An 18,604-nucleotide genomic window follows, 5' to 3' on the forward strand; every position below is an offset into this window, starting at 1 on the left:
AAAGGCCTTTGAGAGCACGACAGGTATGTTAGCGAAGAGAAAGAGGAACCTGGGAAGAACTACCATCTTCATAATTGCTATCCTGCCCATCAGAGACAGTGGGAGCCTGCACCACACCTCCACATCATCCACCAGTTTAGAGTACGCAACACCATAGTTCTCGCGTACCAGGATCTCAGGATCGGTGTGAATACGGATCCCTAAATAACGAATAGAGTCCGTGGTCCATTGCAACGGGTATTCCGAGTCAAACGGGGAGGGTCACCGGGGTAAGAGGGAGCGCCACAGACTTGTTCCAATTGACCCGAAGGCCCGAAAGGGCTCCGAACCTCACTACTTCCCGCAAGACAGACGACATATAACAGAGTGTCGTCGGCGTACGTTGATATGCCAATCTGATAGGTAGGAAAGTTGATCCCTTCGAACCCATGATATTCCCTAATAGCGCAGGCTAAAGGTTCCGCCACTAAGGCATACAGAAGCGGGGAGAGGGGGCAGCCCTGCCGAGTGCCCCTACTGATCTCAATTGGGGCAGTGACCGAGTTCCCTATCTTTAGCCGCGCAGTCGGCCTGTAGTACAGGGCCCCTAGCATCTGAAGAAAAGGTTCGCCGAGCCCATACTTACAGAGGACCCTGAGCATAAATGGCCACTCCACTGAATCAAAGGCCTTTTCCATGTCCAGGAAAATAGCCACAGCATTGTTCTCCTGCCGGACATGTTGAATGGTGCCTAGCACCGTACGAATATTGTAAGTCAAGTTCCGAGCGGGGACAAACCCTGCCTGTTCCGGGGCAACCAGGTCTGGGACCAGTAGAGCCAACCGGGCCGCCAGTACTTTTGCATATAATTTGGCGTCTACGTTAATCAGTGAGAGCGGCCTATACGAGCCACACTCGTTGGGGGGTTTTCCCGGCTTTGGGATGGTGATGAGAAGCGCCTCCCTCATAGATTTTGACATACTACCCTGTTGACAAATGTCGTCAAAGAGGAGCATTAAGTAGGGTACCAATTTGTCTTGAAAAGCCTTATAGAAGGCTACCATAAGGCCATCCGACCCCGGAGCGCTGCCTGACCTCATCCCCTCCAGCGCCTCTGTAATCTCCTCTTTTTGGAATGGCGCCATCAGAAATTCCCGCTGCCAATTGGCCAAAAAGGGCATCTGGATGTAACTCAGATAGTCGTCTATTTCCTCCTCCAGGTGGCCTGATCTCGATGTATACAGTGCGGTATAATAAGCGTGGAATTCCGCCATTATATCCTGTTCCCCGGTCACCACCTCACCACTAGCTGTCAATAACTCCTCAACCACCAGGGGCGGCCTGCTATTACGCATCAGTTTAGCTAGCAAGGAGCCAGGGCGGTCTCGTTCCCCATACGTGCGTGCTGTGGCGTACTTTCCCATGTGTTGTATCTCCCTATCCGCCTCATCATGGAATTCCGATAGCAGGGGCTTAAGTCTCTCAGTTATGTTCGTATCTCCTGCACCCTCCGCTTGACGTTCCAGATCGGACAGTTTCCAGGAACTTCAATCGCTGCCTGATAGCTTTAAGCACCCCTGAGTGTTTGGCCATCGTCATCCCACGTATATACACTTTAAAAGCATCCCAGAGCACCTGGACATTGTCCACAGACCCCACATTGGTCGAGAAGTAAGTGTCTATATCCTCATCTAGTTCCCCTCTAAAGGCCTCATCTAGAAGTGAATATGGGGGGAACCTCCAGGTGAACGGGGGTATCCTTCTAGCCGGGGCCTCCAGCAGCAAAAGCAGCGGCGAGTGGTCAGACAACGTGCGGGGCAATACTGCACACCCCTTCACGGAATTAAGGAGGGAGTGGGAGACAAACCAATAATCAATCCTCGTGTGCACATTATGATAGGTTTAGTAATGAGTGAACCCACCCTTCCCCAGGTGCCTATGATGCCACACATCCACCAGATCAAGTTTCACCAGCTCCGCTTGCATAAGTAACGCCGAGGCCGCCGGGGTCCTGGAAGCACCAGCCGACCTATCCATCTCTGGGTTCAACACGAAATTGAAATCTCCCCCCCACAGCAACCTGGAACCCTCATCCTGTCTACAGAGGTCCGCCAGTGTGGTGTAAAAAGCGGGTGTGTCGTAATTGGGGCCATACACATTCACAACCATCAAGTCGTGGCCTTTCCCCACACAGCGGGTAACAGCATACCGACCCTCCGGGTCCACAACAATCTTCTACAGTGACAACTGAGATTTGGGATTAGCCCACGTAAGCACACCCCTCGCATGCGTAGTGAACCCTGCAGCAACACAAGCACTCCCAAGACCCCTGGTCAGCAACATAGGACTAGTCAGAGGCAGGTGGGTTTCTTGGAGCAGGGCGAGATCAACCCGGTGCCGCTGCAAATAAGCTAGTACCTTCCTGAGTTTACGGAAATCATTCAGCCCCCTCACATTCCAAGATAGTAGTCTGAGAGAGTTGGGGACACTCTCCGGCCCTAGAATCTCAACATCCACCATTGCAAGACAGGGAACAAATCAGCGTCGCACATGTGGCACAGTAGACACATTCCAGTAGTAGGCCACACTAAACCCTCCCCCAACAGACCCCAAAAGACATACGCAACCTGGGCAACAAAATAAGAATAGAGCAACCACCCACCCACCCACAGTCGACCAACCCCAACCCGGTCAGACAAGTCCCACCACCACCCGCCATCCCCCTACCCCAAGAAAAAACACTACAAACCCAAAGGGCCCTCAGGAGAGCCAAAAAAGCCGAAAGCGCAGGGGCAGCGGTTCCCAGCCAGACAACAGTACAATTGGGTCAAGGACCTCAAACCTCAGTGGCCCCACCACCCCGCCCCCCAGTACTATTCAGCCCCCTCACCAGCTCAAGGAAAACACTATCACAGAACTAGTCTCCCGCGCGCGGCAGAGCCCTCCCCAAAGCTACCAGCAAACAGTAAAACGTGCAGCCGCCATACCCCTAGATCCGTCCAGCAGTAGCAAGATCGCACCCCACAGTTTCGATTAAGTAGTTTTACAGCACCTCCGGCAGAGTCAAACACACAGAAGGGCCCAGTCGGCCCAGAGATGAGTCTACATGTTCGATTACCCCTGGCCGTCCATGGTAGCAGCCTCATCCAAGTCCTCACGTTGGCTCCTCGGGCTGTTGTGTTGTTCCTTGGCCCACTCCTTCAGAGATTTTTTCAAGTCCGCAGGGTCGGTTAAAAAGTGTGAGTGTCCCTGCTTTTTGATTCGGAGCCTCGCAGGATACAACATGGCGTAGTCCAGCCCCAGGTCTCTCATCTGTTTCTTATACGGGGCGAAGCGCTTCCTCTCTTCCTGCACTCTCGCCGTGAAGTCCGGATAGAAGGAGATGTTCATGCCCTCGAATTGCAAATTTCCTTTCTCCCTCGCCAGCCGGAGCGCCAGATCTCTGTCCCTGTAGTTCAAAAGCTTTGCAATAATCGGCCGCGGTGGGAGTCCTGGTTGCGGTTTCGGCCCCAGGGTGCGATGAGCTCTCTCGACGATGAACATAGGGGAGAAGACCTCCTCCCCCAACAGTGTCCGGAGCAGCTTTTCCACGAACAACTCCATCTTGCCAGTGTTGGTAGATTCCGCCACCCCAGTAATACGAACATTGGAGCGCCTTGAGCGTGCCTCCAAGTCTTCCGTCTTGTCTTGAATGACCTGGAGGAGGCGTCCGAACTGCTTGCGATCTTTATCCCATTCCGTTTGGGCTTCCTCCGCTTCCGTTAGCCGCCGTTCTGCCATATCCAGCCGTTCAGCGTGCTTATCCACCCTCTCAGACATGCGGTCCATCCTAAATGACAGTGCATCGATTTTAGTGCCAATCGCCGCCATGCTGTCTTGTAGCCCTTTTCCATTGCGCCCAGCATTTCACGAATGTCTGCACACAAGGAGCTGTCGGATGCCGTAGGCCGCGGCGAGGCATCCGGGACCGGCCCCTCAGCACCTTTCGCTTTCTGCTGATCAAACGACAACTTGGGTTGATTCTTGTCGCCTTTCCCCATAGCGTTCCTGGTTGTCATTCAGCAAGGCGCTCAACCGCCAACAATATATCGCCAGCAAGTGTTAGTGGGGTAGAGAGGAGACACTGGGGGAGCAAGCTCCGAAGGACGAGTTGTTGCGCAGCAAGAAATGCGTCCAATATGGCGTCTAATCGCCCTGCAGTACGAGTAGGCCTAAGAGCCAGAGAAGCACACTACCAAGCACTCCTGCAGAAGCGGACCACACCAATGTCGAGCAGTCGGGCCACCTCACTCCAGGACACTTCCATATCCGCAGCACCACAGCGGTTCTTGAGACACGGAAAGTTCGGGCAACGGCCGATGGAACCCTCCCCAAGGAGATGGCGGTCCGCCAGTGGCTTCCTTCAGCGTCCAGTAGTACCCCAAAGCACCAGCACTTCTGCTCCCATCAGGTGCACAAACGAGGGTCAGGCCACCACAGCTGCTCTCGGGGGCACGTCTTGATATCGCGCAGCAGGACCAGCTGTGGAGTCGCAGATGAGGCAGACCGGCACCACTCTAGTATCGCAGGCCGCATGTAGCGTGACGTAGCTCGGGCAGCTTAACAGGATAGACCGTGGACTACGGCCTGGTCCGCCACCGTGCACCCCTCCAGACAGCAAAGCGACACCACACCGGATTTCGACCGGGGAAAAAGCCCCCCACCAGGTCGGGGCGTAGATAGAGAGTCCACCACAGCTTTCAGAGCTAGCTAGGCGCCGAAAGGATAGTTTTGTCGAATTTTAAAGGGGCTCAGGCGAGGAGCTCAGCGCTCACACGTCTTTCATGGACGCTGGCAAGCTCCGCCCCCGGTTGTACCACAGTTTCCTATTGTTCCGGACATTACTGCTTTGTTGACTATGATCCCTGCTTCAGCTGCCTGGTTTTTGGTTATCGATTTGAAGAATGATTTCTTCAGTATCCCGATTGCCGAGGAGAGTAGAGATATTTTTGGCTTCTCTTTAGGAGGCCGAAGCTTCCTGTTTAAGTGTGCTCCTCAAGGCTATTGTGAAAGTCCATCCATCTATAGTCAGGCTTTGAAAACACAGCTTGATATGATTGTCTTGCCTGCTGGTGCTGCTCTTATTCAGTATGTGGATGATCTGTTAGTTGCTGCTGATGATGAGGAGATTTGTAAAGAAGCTACTCTTTCTTTGTTGTGACATTTGTCTGACCTTCATCATAAAGTGTCACCTTCGAAGTTGCAGTATTGTCGACAAGAAGTGACCTACTTAGGTCATCACTTATCGAAGGAGGGAAGAAGGTTGACCCCAGAACGAATTCTGGCGATTGCGCAAATGACTGTGCCAACCACACAGAGAGAAGTGCGTGCTTTCTTGGGTATTACCTCGTACTGTAGACAATGGATTCCGAACTTTTCGTTACTTGCGAAACCTTTGTTGTCACTTACTCTTAAGGATACTCCGAATCCTCTTCCTTGGTCTGACGAACGTCAGAAAAGTTTTTCTGAATTGCGTGATGCATTGTGTTCGGCTCCGGTGTTGGGTACTCCCGACTACAGTAAGCCTTTTACACTCTATGTTCACGAGAGAGAGGGTTCTGCATTGTCAGTTCTGACACAACAGTTTGATGACAAGCAGCGTCCATGTGCGTATTTCTCATCGACTTTGGATCCGGTAGCAAGAACGTTGCCGAGTTGTTTGAGAGCTACAGCGGCAGCGGCTGTTTCTATTTGACAGTCTTCTGGTTTGGTGATGGATAATACGTTGATTGTGATGGTTCCACATGCAGTGGATGTTTAATTAAACAGGACAAAACACAGCATTTGACTAGTGCGCGATTGTCAGGTTACGAGTTGACGCTTTTGGCGAGTCATGTGCATATAAAGCGATGCAACACGTTGAATCCAGCTACGTTGTTTGCAATTTCTGTAGAGACAGATGTTCAGGAACAGCATGATTGCTTTCTTAGGACAAAGGTAGAAACAAAGGGTAGGATTGATCTGAAGGATACTCCTCTTTCGAATTCTGATGGTACCTTATGGGTGGATGGTTCATGCTTTAAGCTTCCGAATGGCGATACGACTGCAGCGTATGCGGTTACGACTTTGCATACGATTGTTGAAGCTTCACGTATACCACAGAATTAAGCTCAAGCAGCAGAGTTGATTGCACTAACGAGAGCGTGTGTGTTGTCGAAAGGAAAGAGAGTGACTGTGTATACTGATAGTCAATATGCGTTTGGTGTTGCCCATAGTTTTGGGCGTTTGTGGAAGGAACGTGGATTCCTTACTTCACATGGTACAAAGATTCAGCATGGACAGTTGGTGAATGAACTTTTTGAATCACTTACGTTGCAGACGCAAGTTGCGATCATGAAATGTAGTGCACATAAGAAGGTTACCGATGACGTTGGTCGTGGTAATGCGTTTGCGGATGAAGTAGCGAAAGAAGCGGCGAAAGATGTGACAAGTCGAATGTATGTTGCGGGTCCAGCGAGATGGGTTCCTGATAGAGGAATGTGTGAAGACACAATAGAGAGTGTGAAATCGATTCAGGCTGAAGCTACTGAGAAAGAATTGAGTGTGTGAAGAGAGAGTACGGGAATGTTGGATTCCACTGGTTGTTGGATTGAGTTGTCAGAACATCAGCAATGGTTGTTGCCTGATGCGTATGTGCTACCAGTGGTTACGATGGCACATGGAATGGCTCACATTAGTGCGAAAGGGATTTGTAAGTTGTTGGCTCCAGTATGGGAGAATGCTGGAATTCCTAAGGGTGCGGAGAATCTGGTCAAGAATTGCATGGTTTGTCTGATGTATAATCCTGGCAAGGGAACTCCAACTCCAGCTGGTCACTTTGCGCCTCCGACGTATCCGTTCGAGGTGTTGCAATTGGATTTTATCCATATGGAGAGATGTAACAATTTAAAATACGTCCGTGTGGTTGTCTGTGCCTTTTCAAGATGGGTAGAGGCTTACCCCCTAAAAGATAATACTGCCTTATCTACAGCCAAAGTCTTGCTCAAGGAATTTTTCCCTAGATTTGGTTTGCCAAGGATGGTGTGGAGTGATAATGGAAGTGAATTTGTGGGCCAGATTATGAAGAGAGTGTGCAAGGGTTTGGGCATTAGGCAGAAATTCCATGCTGCAAATCACCCCCAATCAGCTGGTTTAGTTGAATGCTATAATGGCACTCTGAAGCTGAAGTTAGCCAAGATTCAGTCGAGTTCTGGTCCTCAATGGCCCGATGCTTTGCCGTTTGTACTTTTGTCAACTGGAACTACAGTGCATTCCCGAGTAGGACTTAGTCCACACGAGATCGTATTCGGCCGCCCGGCTAATGTGTGGGGAGTGCCGAGGCCGAGAAAGTTTAGCGAGATTGAATATCCTGTGTTGATTGATTACTTGTATGACCTGACGGCTAAATTGTGTGTCTTACATCAACAGGTTCATGATAACCTCCCACAAGCATCTGAAGATCCAGGACACGTTAATAATCCTGGTGACTGGGTTCTAGTGAGAAATTTTCAACGTACCAAGAATGATCAGCCCCGGACCACATCAGGTGCTCCTATCAACACGAACATCAGTGAGAGTCCACGGCAAGAAGAACTGGATCCACGGCGTACATTGTAAGAGGGTCCCTTTACCTCTGCCGTACGACCAGTGGGTCCGTGAAGGTGTTGGTGATTCAGAGACAGAAGGAGTGCCGAAATTTGTGCCGTTTAGCGACGCACGTTTGGTTGGAACAAGGTCTGAGCGAGAGGACGACGATATTTTGCAAGCAGCAGTGCCTCCTTCTTTGAGATTGGACACCACTGAGCCTGAGTTGTTGTTCCGAGATCAAACTGTGCCTGGTAAAGGCCGCTAAAATTTGCGACCAAGAAACAATGGACAAATAAAAAAATGATTCCTTTTTGTTTTTGAAAACTGCACTCTCTCATCCAAAAAGCTGTTTTGATCTATTCTTCTTTTTCGAACCGCCATCCGGGTTCAGCTGTAGGGTCGCAGTATCAAGACTTAGAGTGGCAAACCATGTAGATAGACGGTTCTGATTTGTTCTAGGGCATTCCCTGGACTTACAGAAGCACACCTGAGCGAAGAGAACCACCTGCCGCGAACAGCACGGTTAAAGGAAGGAGTTTTTTGAGATCGAGAGAGTTGTTGCAGAAATGAACTTTAAGACAAAACTGTGTAAATTGCTGCGTAGCAAATGTTTCTTAATAACGTGTCTTTTGGTATTTCTTAGCATGACGTTGTCTTTGGTGGGCTGGATTCTTTTCACTAGCCAATTGACATCTGCACCCACCTCCCGACCTATGTCTTTTCCTACTACTACTTCTTTGCATTCTTTTCATACTTTGCCTGAACATGAATTAATTAGAAGATCAGAGTTTGTTAATAATTCCTTTGTACAGCTTCTGCATCAACAACAGTTAGTAGTGAACACCACTAATTGTTGGGTGTGTGGTCTTATGCCACATACTATGGATAGAGGTATTCCTTATCTGGTTCTGCCATTCAGTTACAATGGGTCTGTATGGGCGTATCAGATGATGTTTATTTATGCCTACAAAGTCTATCCCCTGCGTTCCTTGAAAGATAACTCGAGTAACAGTGCCTTAGTGAAGGGAATAAGAGATATGATCAGAGATATTGATACATATGAGACTATTCCTAAAGATGAGGCATTAGCTTATATCGGATGGAACGTGACTGGATATAGTGTTAGTCTGAGTGAAAAGCAGTGACGGAAAAAGTCACCTCCGATTTGGATCGTACCCCATCGTGGTTATTTTTGTCTGCAAGGTAGTGACAAGAATCCGAGAGCTCAATTGGGGAAGTACTCGGACGTATGTCTTTGCGTCCCAGACTTCCCCACAGTTTTTAGCAGCTAAGGGCACGTATTTTGTCTGCTATGATAGAGCATATACATGGTTGCCCCCTGATTTTTCGGGAACCTGTTATGTTGCGTATTTGTTACCCCCTTTATATACTGCTGCTGCAGTTTACCACAGAACGAGAGTTGTTAGAGGTGTGTTCGATAAGGAAGATCCTGCTGGACAAGAATTGGGAGACTTTCTCAAGGGTTTCCTGCCGCTATGGGGACCTATGGCAAACAGTAGAAACATACGGCAATTGATGAGAGTGGTTGAGTCCACCATAAATGAAACTGCCGGTGCCCTTAGTAATTTGACTGCTGAGCTTCAATCGGATCGTCTTATGACATTACAAAATCGTATGGCTTTCGATGTCATACTTGCAGATCGAGGTGGAGTATGTAAACTGATCCAATCGAGCTGCTGCGTTTTCATACCAGACAATGCTCCTACAGTATACCAAGCCATTTCTAAGTTACATAATGTTAAAATCTAGTTTGCAGCGTGAACATTATCGGCGCCATCTTGTCCCTTTTCTAGGCCCATACGTGTGCGTAAGCGACAGCCATTTTGCGAACCATGGCCTCTCTACCCATTGCCGATCACCAGCGCATCTCTCTGACTTCGCAAGCATCCCCCGCGCACAGAGCGGTAGCCTAACACTACTAAGGTTATCAGGAGAGAAACTAGATGAAGTTTGTGGTCTTGCCCGTCACCGAGACTCTTGAAGGTGATGAAAGCTCCCAACAAGAAGATGATGGAAGCGCCTGACATGAAGGTGATGGAAGCAACCGGACGTCCGAAGACCCACTACAAAGACCCAAAGACTGACAAAATGCATAGATCAAAGACAATTGCCCTTTTCATCGCTCTTCTCTTTTGCCTCCTCCTCATGGCCACCTTCTAGATCGTGGAAGAAAGTGCACCCACCCATGAGACTTTGATACCCACTGTGCAACCCACCACCAAGAGAGAACACTATCTCATTTCATTTTCACCCCAGCTCTGAGAAAGACGCAAAGGAGTTCTGGAACAATTCATTCATGCAGTTGCTACACCAACACAACCTTGCTACCAATGCCACAAACTGCTAGATCTGTGGGCTGCTACCACATGCAACTGAACACTCTATCCCTTTCATCCCCTCACCTTTTTCCATTCATGGGTCCTGTGTTGCCTGGCAGATACTCTTGCAAGAGAGTTACAAGGACAACGCAACATCTGGCGAAACCATTTCACACTTTGACAATGAGTTCTGGCTGAACAAGACTGGAAAAACTTCTGCTCCCTTTTGCCCTTTGACATCCAACACCACCTTTCAAATTAACATCCCTGCAAAGGAACAAATTGAAATGCAGGTGTCCAACAATCCAGCCAGACCCACCTTCTCTTATCTCTGGAAGCGAACTGCTGCCACACTGACTGTGGCCCTATCTGTGGTGAACGTTTCAGGCCTTGTCTGCATTGAAGGTCATGGAACAAAACCAGTGGGTCACAGATCCGGCCAAATCACAAAGACCTTGCACACGCCTGATCCACCCTCCTTTGTTGCCTCCCCGAATATGTACTTTGTCTGTGGAACCAAAGCCTACACCTGGCTCCCAAACGGCTGGGAAGGCACCTGCTACATCGCTTTTGTCCTTCCTCCGACATATGTGGCACCAGCAAATCATCACTGACAAAAGCAAGCAAAGGACATTGAACAAGCAGACTCAACTGGAGCGCAGTTCCTAGATGCAGTAAAGGGACTCGTTCCATTCTGGGGCCAGATGGCAAACAGCCGTGCCATCCGACATTTGACCCAGGCAGTTGAAACGACTATGAACATCACAGCTGGCATCCTCACGAACAACACAGCTGAGCTTCAGGCGGTCCGCCGGGTGGCTCTTCAGAACCGCCTTGTCCTAGATGTGGTTCTAGCCGATCGTGGAGGAGCATGCCGCATCATCGGATCTAGCTGCTGCACCTACGTGCTAGACAACTCGCCCTCAGTCTATAAGGCAATTGAACATCTCCACAGACTCTCCTCAGAGATTCACCAAGAACAAGAAGGATGGTCGTTTGGGAGCTGGTTCTGGAGTACTGTAAAAGACTGGGGGTGGAGGTTGTTTATGATCATATTGATACCAATTGTAATAATATGTGGATTCTGCCTGGGTATTCAATGCATGCCATCTCTGTGCTCACTTTTTGCGAACTGTATCTGCCCTAAGACTCTGGATTTTGAAGCAGAATGAATGAAAGCTTTATACGAAGTGGAAGTCCGTAACATAATGGGGATAAATACAGACTGACAAGCTGGCTAGATATGATAAAAGGGAGGACTGATAAAATCTAGTTTGCAGTGTGAACATTATCAGCGCCATCTTGTCCCTTTTCTATGCCCATACATGTGCGTAAGCGACAGCCATTTTGCGTACCATGGCCTCTCTACCCATTGCCGATCACCAGCGCGTCTCTCTGACTTTGCAAGCATCCCCCGCGCACTGAAAGCCCCTGCACTCTCATGCCCGGGCCATAAACCACCCCTTCAGCGCAGCCCTACCTCGGAACCACATCCCGTACCAAACCGACACCTCCCTCCATCTCTTTCATGACCACAAATCCTTTGATAACCCCCTTCCCCCGTGCCCGATTGTCCGAACTGGTCATCACCATACTCTGCGGATGTAGTTTATTGCTCCTACTGTAAAACTCACCCCTCTTCAAAGGAGCTAAGATTAATCAATGCTTCCACCCCATGAGATCCGATCGATCGCACACTTTCCGGGAACCGGCGGAATGTCCAGCTGTGCGATAGTCATCACCTACTGAGATTGGGGTGGAGACTTCTACTGTAGATATGTGTGGGAACGGGCCTGAAGCGGGGATTCCGAGGATGTCCCTACCTTACATTAAAGCATTTGCAAGAATGTGCCCTATGTAATAAACTACACTAAAGTCATAAACCTGTGTATATGAGGCCAGGCCTCGGAGATGCAGTTAGAGCACCTCGAGACGATACCCTGTTTGTCTGATCTGACGTGTTCTGTTCCGACGGAATAAACCTTGTTTTCCTGCTTTCCAGTTTCCCGCGCTCGCCTCTTTATTTGGTAATCTTCTAATGGTATGAGAGGCGACTAATGCTAAATCAGTGTCAGAAGGTTGTCTACAGGTTACGCTTTTTCCACAATAAGATCTCCGAGTCTGTACATGTGGACGAAGGAGATTGGTCGTTGACTGGATGGTTTTGGGGATTGTTATCTACTTGGGGATGGAAGATTCTGATGATCATTGGGATGGCTTTAGCTATTCTTTTCTTGTTTTGTCTTTGTGTACAGTGTGCTCCTGCTATATGTAGCCTTTGTGCTACTACGTGTGTAATGAGACCTGTCTCGAGAGAAGTACTGAGTAATAGGATGATGCTCCAGCAACATCTTGATGATCTGATGAAGATTGATATAGACCGAGAATCAGATTGACGTGAGTTTAGGTTATTGCCTATGTAAGGGCAAAAGGAGGGTCTGAGGTTCCTTGAATTCTGAACCCGTTTTATAAATGTCATGTTTTTGTTACGAATTTGATTGTAGCGAACCGTAACTAGCGAGTACGGCAAGTACGGGTGATTTTGTCATGTTTGACCGATGGATTCACTGTGTATTTAGGGATTTTGTTCCGAGCCCTGGGTTCCATTTTGTGTATGGCAGCCATTTTGTGTTTGCCCTCACATAGGCCGATGACTGCGGCCGAACGAGTCCTCAGTACACGTACACGTTAGCTGACTTCTGGATGACCCGAGTGAACTGACCTCGTTGCCTGAAGCTTACCTGATTGAGGATCAAAGCACAGAACATTGTAGAGTTTATTGCACACACACACACACCCCTTATCCTGCTCCTTATCTGTTTCTGTTCCTTCTTTTATGGTCTATTTATGACATGGGTTGTGTTCTTTTATTATAGGTTTGTCATACTATTGACTAGCTTGGGATTCTGCCAATGGAGTTCATATTCAAGACTAGTCTTCTGGGTAGTACAGGTTTATAATCATCAAGCCTTGGGTCTGTGTTGTATGGCGCAGCGCTGTGGGGTCATAATGATATGAAAGCTCCTGAGGTTGCAAAAAATTGGTCCCTAAGACAATTGCTGAGTTTCCCTGTCAGTACCTCACTGCTGCCCCCATGGCTGGATATGGGGCTCTGATCAATCACTGAAGGGGTGGGCATTGGACCGATCTTATACTTAAGAAGGATCTGGGCCATCCCAGAATTGGAGTCCTATTGATTATGGTTGGAGGAAAAACTCAATCAATCCAGGTCAAGAAATCTACCCGGGAAAAAGTTTTTGGGTGAAACCATGAGAGCAATGAGTACTGTCTTTCGGGGGCCCCTTGGGAGGTTTCTGTGCCTATCCCTAAAAAGGTCCTTGAGAGACATTATTAGCAGCTTAAACTGAACTCCTTGTTATCTAGGACAGCCCAGGGATCCCTGACTGACATTTTTTTCCAATTGAAGGATGGGCAAAAAAGCAGAGGCGTGTCTTGAGGGAGTTTCACTCTGCACAGGTGTGGATGCTGTGTAACTTATCTCAGTTTGGGACTTTGCAGCCATATTCATTCACTGCTGGCTGGGCTGGCACCACAAGAGGAACACGGCTGCCTTCCCGTCTTGTGGAAGGTCTTCAGAGGCAGTGGTCCATGTTGCATATAAGTCGGCGAGGGACAAATGGTTGGTTCCTTTATGCCATAATTTAGGAATCCGGAGGCACGTGAAGGCATTAGGATTTTGCAGTCTGTTACAAGCCGAACCCCAGTCTACCTCATGTCAAGATTATTATTTTGGCTGTAGAAAATTAGTAGCAATCATTTAATCCTACTGAGTAGTAACACATGCGTCTCCAGAGGTGTCATCTCCTTTCTCCACTTAGTAAATGTAAATATGTTTGTATTTATATAGCGCACTTCTACCCTGAGGTCTCGTAGCGCTGTATTTATACCGCTGTGGAACCCTTCCTGGCTTTCCTGTGAGATGTCCACTCCTGGGCACCCCTAAGGTGAAGCCAGGCATCCAAGCACTGCTAAGGCCGTTGTGGAGATTTAGCAAGCTATTGCCCAGAGTGGGACCCATGATTAGACTAGGCACCGAGGCGAGAATTATCAGGTCCGGGGAGATTGAGTCCAAGAGCCGTTGAGGTGGGAATTGAACCCAGGTCCCGGGCCAGACCCCTGCATCAGGGTCTGCAGCTCAAACCATTGAGCCACGCTTTTCCACTTAGTCCCTTGACTAAACTTGCGCAGTTTTGTAAATTTACCGGGACTGTCACTTATAGTTGGTACTTTTTAGTCACAGCCTAGCTTCACTTTTTGGCACTGATTTTAGTATCTTATCACTGTTTTATTGATTTGTTTATGTTTTTAATTGTATAACAAAGTTGTATCAAAGTTGAATATTTTAAATTGGTCTTTTATTGATGATATGCTGAAATAAAGATCATCTTGCACACTCAATACACCCAAAGGGTTTTTAAACAAAACTGGAATCCTTGAGCACACGTCATACAGGAAGTCCCTAGAAAGCATAAGTCCAATTACCAGTTGTCACACTTTCATATCTTTATTACTTCTCTACCAGTTAACACAGCGTGTATTCTCCAAACTGCAGACTACACAAAGGTTTTGATATTCTCTTTATTTTTGTGATAATGACGTGTGTGAAGGATTATTACCTAATAGTTTATAGCAAGCACAGACTGATACTAATCCCTGATGAAGTCTTGGGCGATACGCCTTTGTGACGAAACGGTAAATCCAACCACTACCCAACTAGTGCTGTAAACCTGTGTGAACAGTAGGTTTGTAGTTAGGAATACGTTTTCTGTAAAGGAGAGGTGTGACAGGCCCTTTGCTGAAATACTGAAATACTGAAATATGTCTACTCTAGATGAATATTTAAATGCCCTTCATCAGGCAGGAACCCATCCGTTCAGCTTCACCCACCTGTAGCTCTTAAAGGAAAAAATCTGAGAATCTGAAGGCTGATGCCAGGGACACACGTATGTGAATCTCCACTGTCCCTTCACAGCTAACTACAGAATCAGTGTATGATCAAACACACCTGGACACAGGCATTCATTTGTACATTGATAAATAGACATTCAGGCCCACATTTCTAAAATGATCTACTGGGGAACCTTAAACTGATATTTTGGACTTCTGTACATACATGAACAAACATTCCTGTATTTAAAATTCTGCTCTCCAATGCAGCCTGAAGACAGTGTCCCTTAGCCAATGCAATTTAGCAACATAGGAATCAAGAGATGTCCACATGTTAAAAGAAAGAATGTGTGCGTTTTTAGGGCTACAAAGTGAGTATAATTAGTGACTGTTAGGATAAATTACCCTATGAGCAGACAACAATTTGTTTTAATAAAGTAAGTTCTGTTAGAAGCCATTCTGGAGGAGCAGACAGGTTATTCTTGTGAAAGCAAAATGAACTCTGTGCAGCGAGGAAGCAAGAGTGATATTTTTTAAGTTAGGGAGATTATTACCACCATCTGTTTTAGTGAATTCCCAAAAAATCTATAATGAATACAAGGAGCTTTCTTATTCCAAATAAACTAGACAATCAATTTATTCAGATTATTATTCAAGGTAAATGGTAAACTTAAACGTAGTATCAATAATGTTAAAAAAATTATTAGATTGCTAACTGTTGGAAATGGCTCTCTTTGCTGGGTCACCCCCAAACCTTTTGCCTTTTCCCTATGCATTTTGCTAAAGTGCATGTGCTGTCTCTCTAAAACATGGTCTGATTGGTACATACCTAATCGGCATATTTAATATACTTATAAGTGCCTTGTAAAGTACACTACACGTGCCCAGGACCTGTAGATTAAGTGCTACTGGTGGTACTGCAGCATTACTTGTTCCATCCACTTAAGCAGCACTTTAAAACAGGTACCGGACCTGCCTGTGCAGCCTGAAGACAGTGTCCCTTAGGAAAGGGTGCTGTGTAATTAAGAAGTAGGACATGCACACTTACATTTTACATGTTCTGGAACTGAAAATCTCATACATTTTTATTTCAGTTCTGTGAAGTCTACCCCTTCCATAGGATAACGCTGGAGATTCTGCATCACATTTATCATACTGCAATTCCTAAACCAGAGGAGGTAGCTTCATATGGTTTGGTACCTCTAATTTTGTACTTTATTGGTAAAGTCAAATTTATCATTACAAGTATCAAAATGAAGCCAACCTTAGGTCACATGACTGGGTGTACCTGACGGTTGAGACTTTGTGAATTCATCCCAGACATTCACACAGTAGAAGGATTAGAATAGCCTAAACGGCCTTCCTACTGCCAGGATGGGTTGTGGAGCTAAATATAGGCTAGGCTCTGCAACCACATAGGCCTAAGAACCCTGTAATTTCTCTGCAGCCAGCTAGGAAGCAAGGCACTCCTGGAATGCCAAAGAACATTTTGGAAATGTCTCCAACCGTCTAAGAGCAGGTCATCAGGGTCTAAAAAAGGGCTCTCAGGCCAACTCTTCAGTTCACCACTGGACCTGCGGAAGGACTCTGAGAGGACTGCCTGCTGTTGTGATCTGCTGTGCTTTTTGCGAGATTGCCACTGTACCTGGAAGGACTGCTTTGCTGCCTGAAGCCTGCATTGAACCCTCCGAGGCCAGCACTGCTCTTGAGCCTCGCATCTGTACATGCATGCAGGTCTATAAGAAGTGACTCCAAGGGCTAGTTTGGTGGCCTATTGGTCAGACCCACAGAGACATAACAGGCTCTATGATGTGGAGCCTGCATTGAACCCTCCGAGGCCAGCACTGCTCTTGAGCCTCGCATCTGTACATGCATCCAGAACTATAAGAAGTGACTCCAAGGGCTAGTTTCGTGGCCTATTGTTCAGAGCCAGAGAGACATAACAGGCTCCTATGATTTGGAGCCTGCAGCTGGGCCCAGCCTGAGTGAGTCCTGAATGCCCAAGAGGTCTCCGTTCACTCCTGGACCCTTGATTGTGGTGCTAAAGGTGCCCATGTGGCCATTCCCTAACACTGAACCGTAAGCTAGACACACATCATAATTCCTGTTCTACGGATTGGATGTTTGTCATTTTAGTGTTAAATCATGTATTAAAATGGACAATATTTTATAAATTGGTTTGGGATTTTGCTTGCTTTGTATTATCACGTTATTACTGTTTGTGTGTTTTATAAATACTTTACACAGTGCCTCTAAGTTAAGCCTGAAATTTGGTGCCACGGTACCCACGGTTTAGCAGAGGTAATTTAGTGACCTTTTGTGGTTCACCCTGCAAGGGATTGCAGCTGTTGCTTGTGCAGGGCTCACACCACAGTCAACCAACAACCCAATTTCTAACCATTTTGACCACTTCAATTTTACTTCACCAATTTAATGAAGTAGGAACTGCCTGATCAATAGAGGAGCAACAAGCAATATCAAGATATCTGAGTTGAAGCAGGTTCCATATCATTATCCTCCCTTCTAGCATGTCAGGAGTTCAAGAAACATTCAAGGGATACATTCATTTTTTGATCTATCCACTGTGCATCCAAAGGCGAAGCATTTTGTTTGATAATATAAGATAATTGGAATCAAGGTAGAAGACTCGCTAACATAAAAAAATATAATCCACCGACAACTAGAACAATATCCTTTATTAAAAACAAGTATTGTCTATACTATTTCTGATGTAAAATAATAAATGTTATATGGTAATAAGAAATAAAAGGGAGAGAGAAGACATTGTTGACTAGTACGTTTATGTAAAGTAATAAATGCAGAAAAAAGCCCATTAATATAGATTTTTGCTGATCAGCTATTATATAGGGCCATGTTAAACACAATTAGGACCCAAAAGAAAAAACATCCAACATTACAAATTCAAATTGCCATTTCAACTTGTTGAAGGCTAGCTCAGCATTGGAAGCTCATAGGCTGTCAGGAATTAAAATGTTGGCAATAAAGGATAGAACAGGACATAAGTTGTGTGTTATGTGCAGAAAGCTTCCTTTCCATTAAACTTGTTTGGACAGATTGAAATATGGAGGCGAATATTAAGACTAACCTGTTAGCTAATATTTTATCATACATTTTACAGTCTTGATTTTATAAGCCATATTGTTCGATATTTAGCCACTACAGTATGATTGTTATCTTGTTTGGGAATAACAGCAATAATCACTTCTTTGAACAAGCCCTTAATAGCAGTACTAGCTTAAATAAAGAAAGAATGGAAGATAATTGTTTTAAAAAATTTCATGGAAATCAGCAGAAATACCATCTGGACCAGCTTTTTTTATTGAGTTTAGGGATTTAATTGCAAAAGAGATTTACTGCAGGCTAAAAGGGTTTCCTAACTTAAGTCTTTCTTCTGTAGTAATTGGAGTCAATTTACACTATGATAAAAATGTGTTAACAACATCCTCTTGTACTATTGGTCTCTCATGAAGGTTGGACTAAATTGATAAAAATTAATTTGCAATCTATTTGACGGTTAGTAGTAATTTACCATCATGTCTTGTGTGGCATGGTTTTGATTTTGAACTCTTTTGATACCTAAGTAATTGACAAAAATTCCTGATGAATTGGAGTTAAAATAGTATATGGCTTTTCCCTTCCTTTTCTTGTTTACTTACAAGTTGGTTATATTCATACCTAACAATTTGCAGTTGAAATTTGCACATATTACTCCGGGAGGATATGAAGAGTCTTTCATTACTTTAACCTTTGGG

Source organism: Lissotriton vulgaris, chromosome 4_1 (genome assembly GCF_964263255.1).
Source record: "Lissotriton vulgaris chromosome 4_1, aLisVul1.2, whole genome shotgun sequence".
Taxonomy (NCBI): Eukaryota; Metazoa; Chordata; class Amphibia; order Caudata; family Salamandridae; genus Lissotriton; species Lissotriton vulgaris.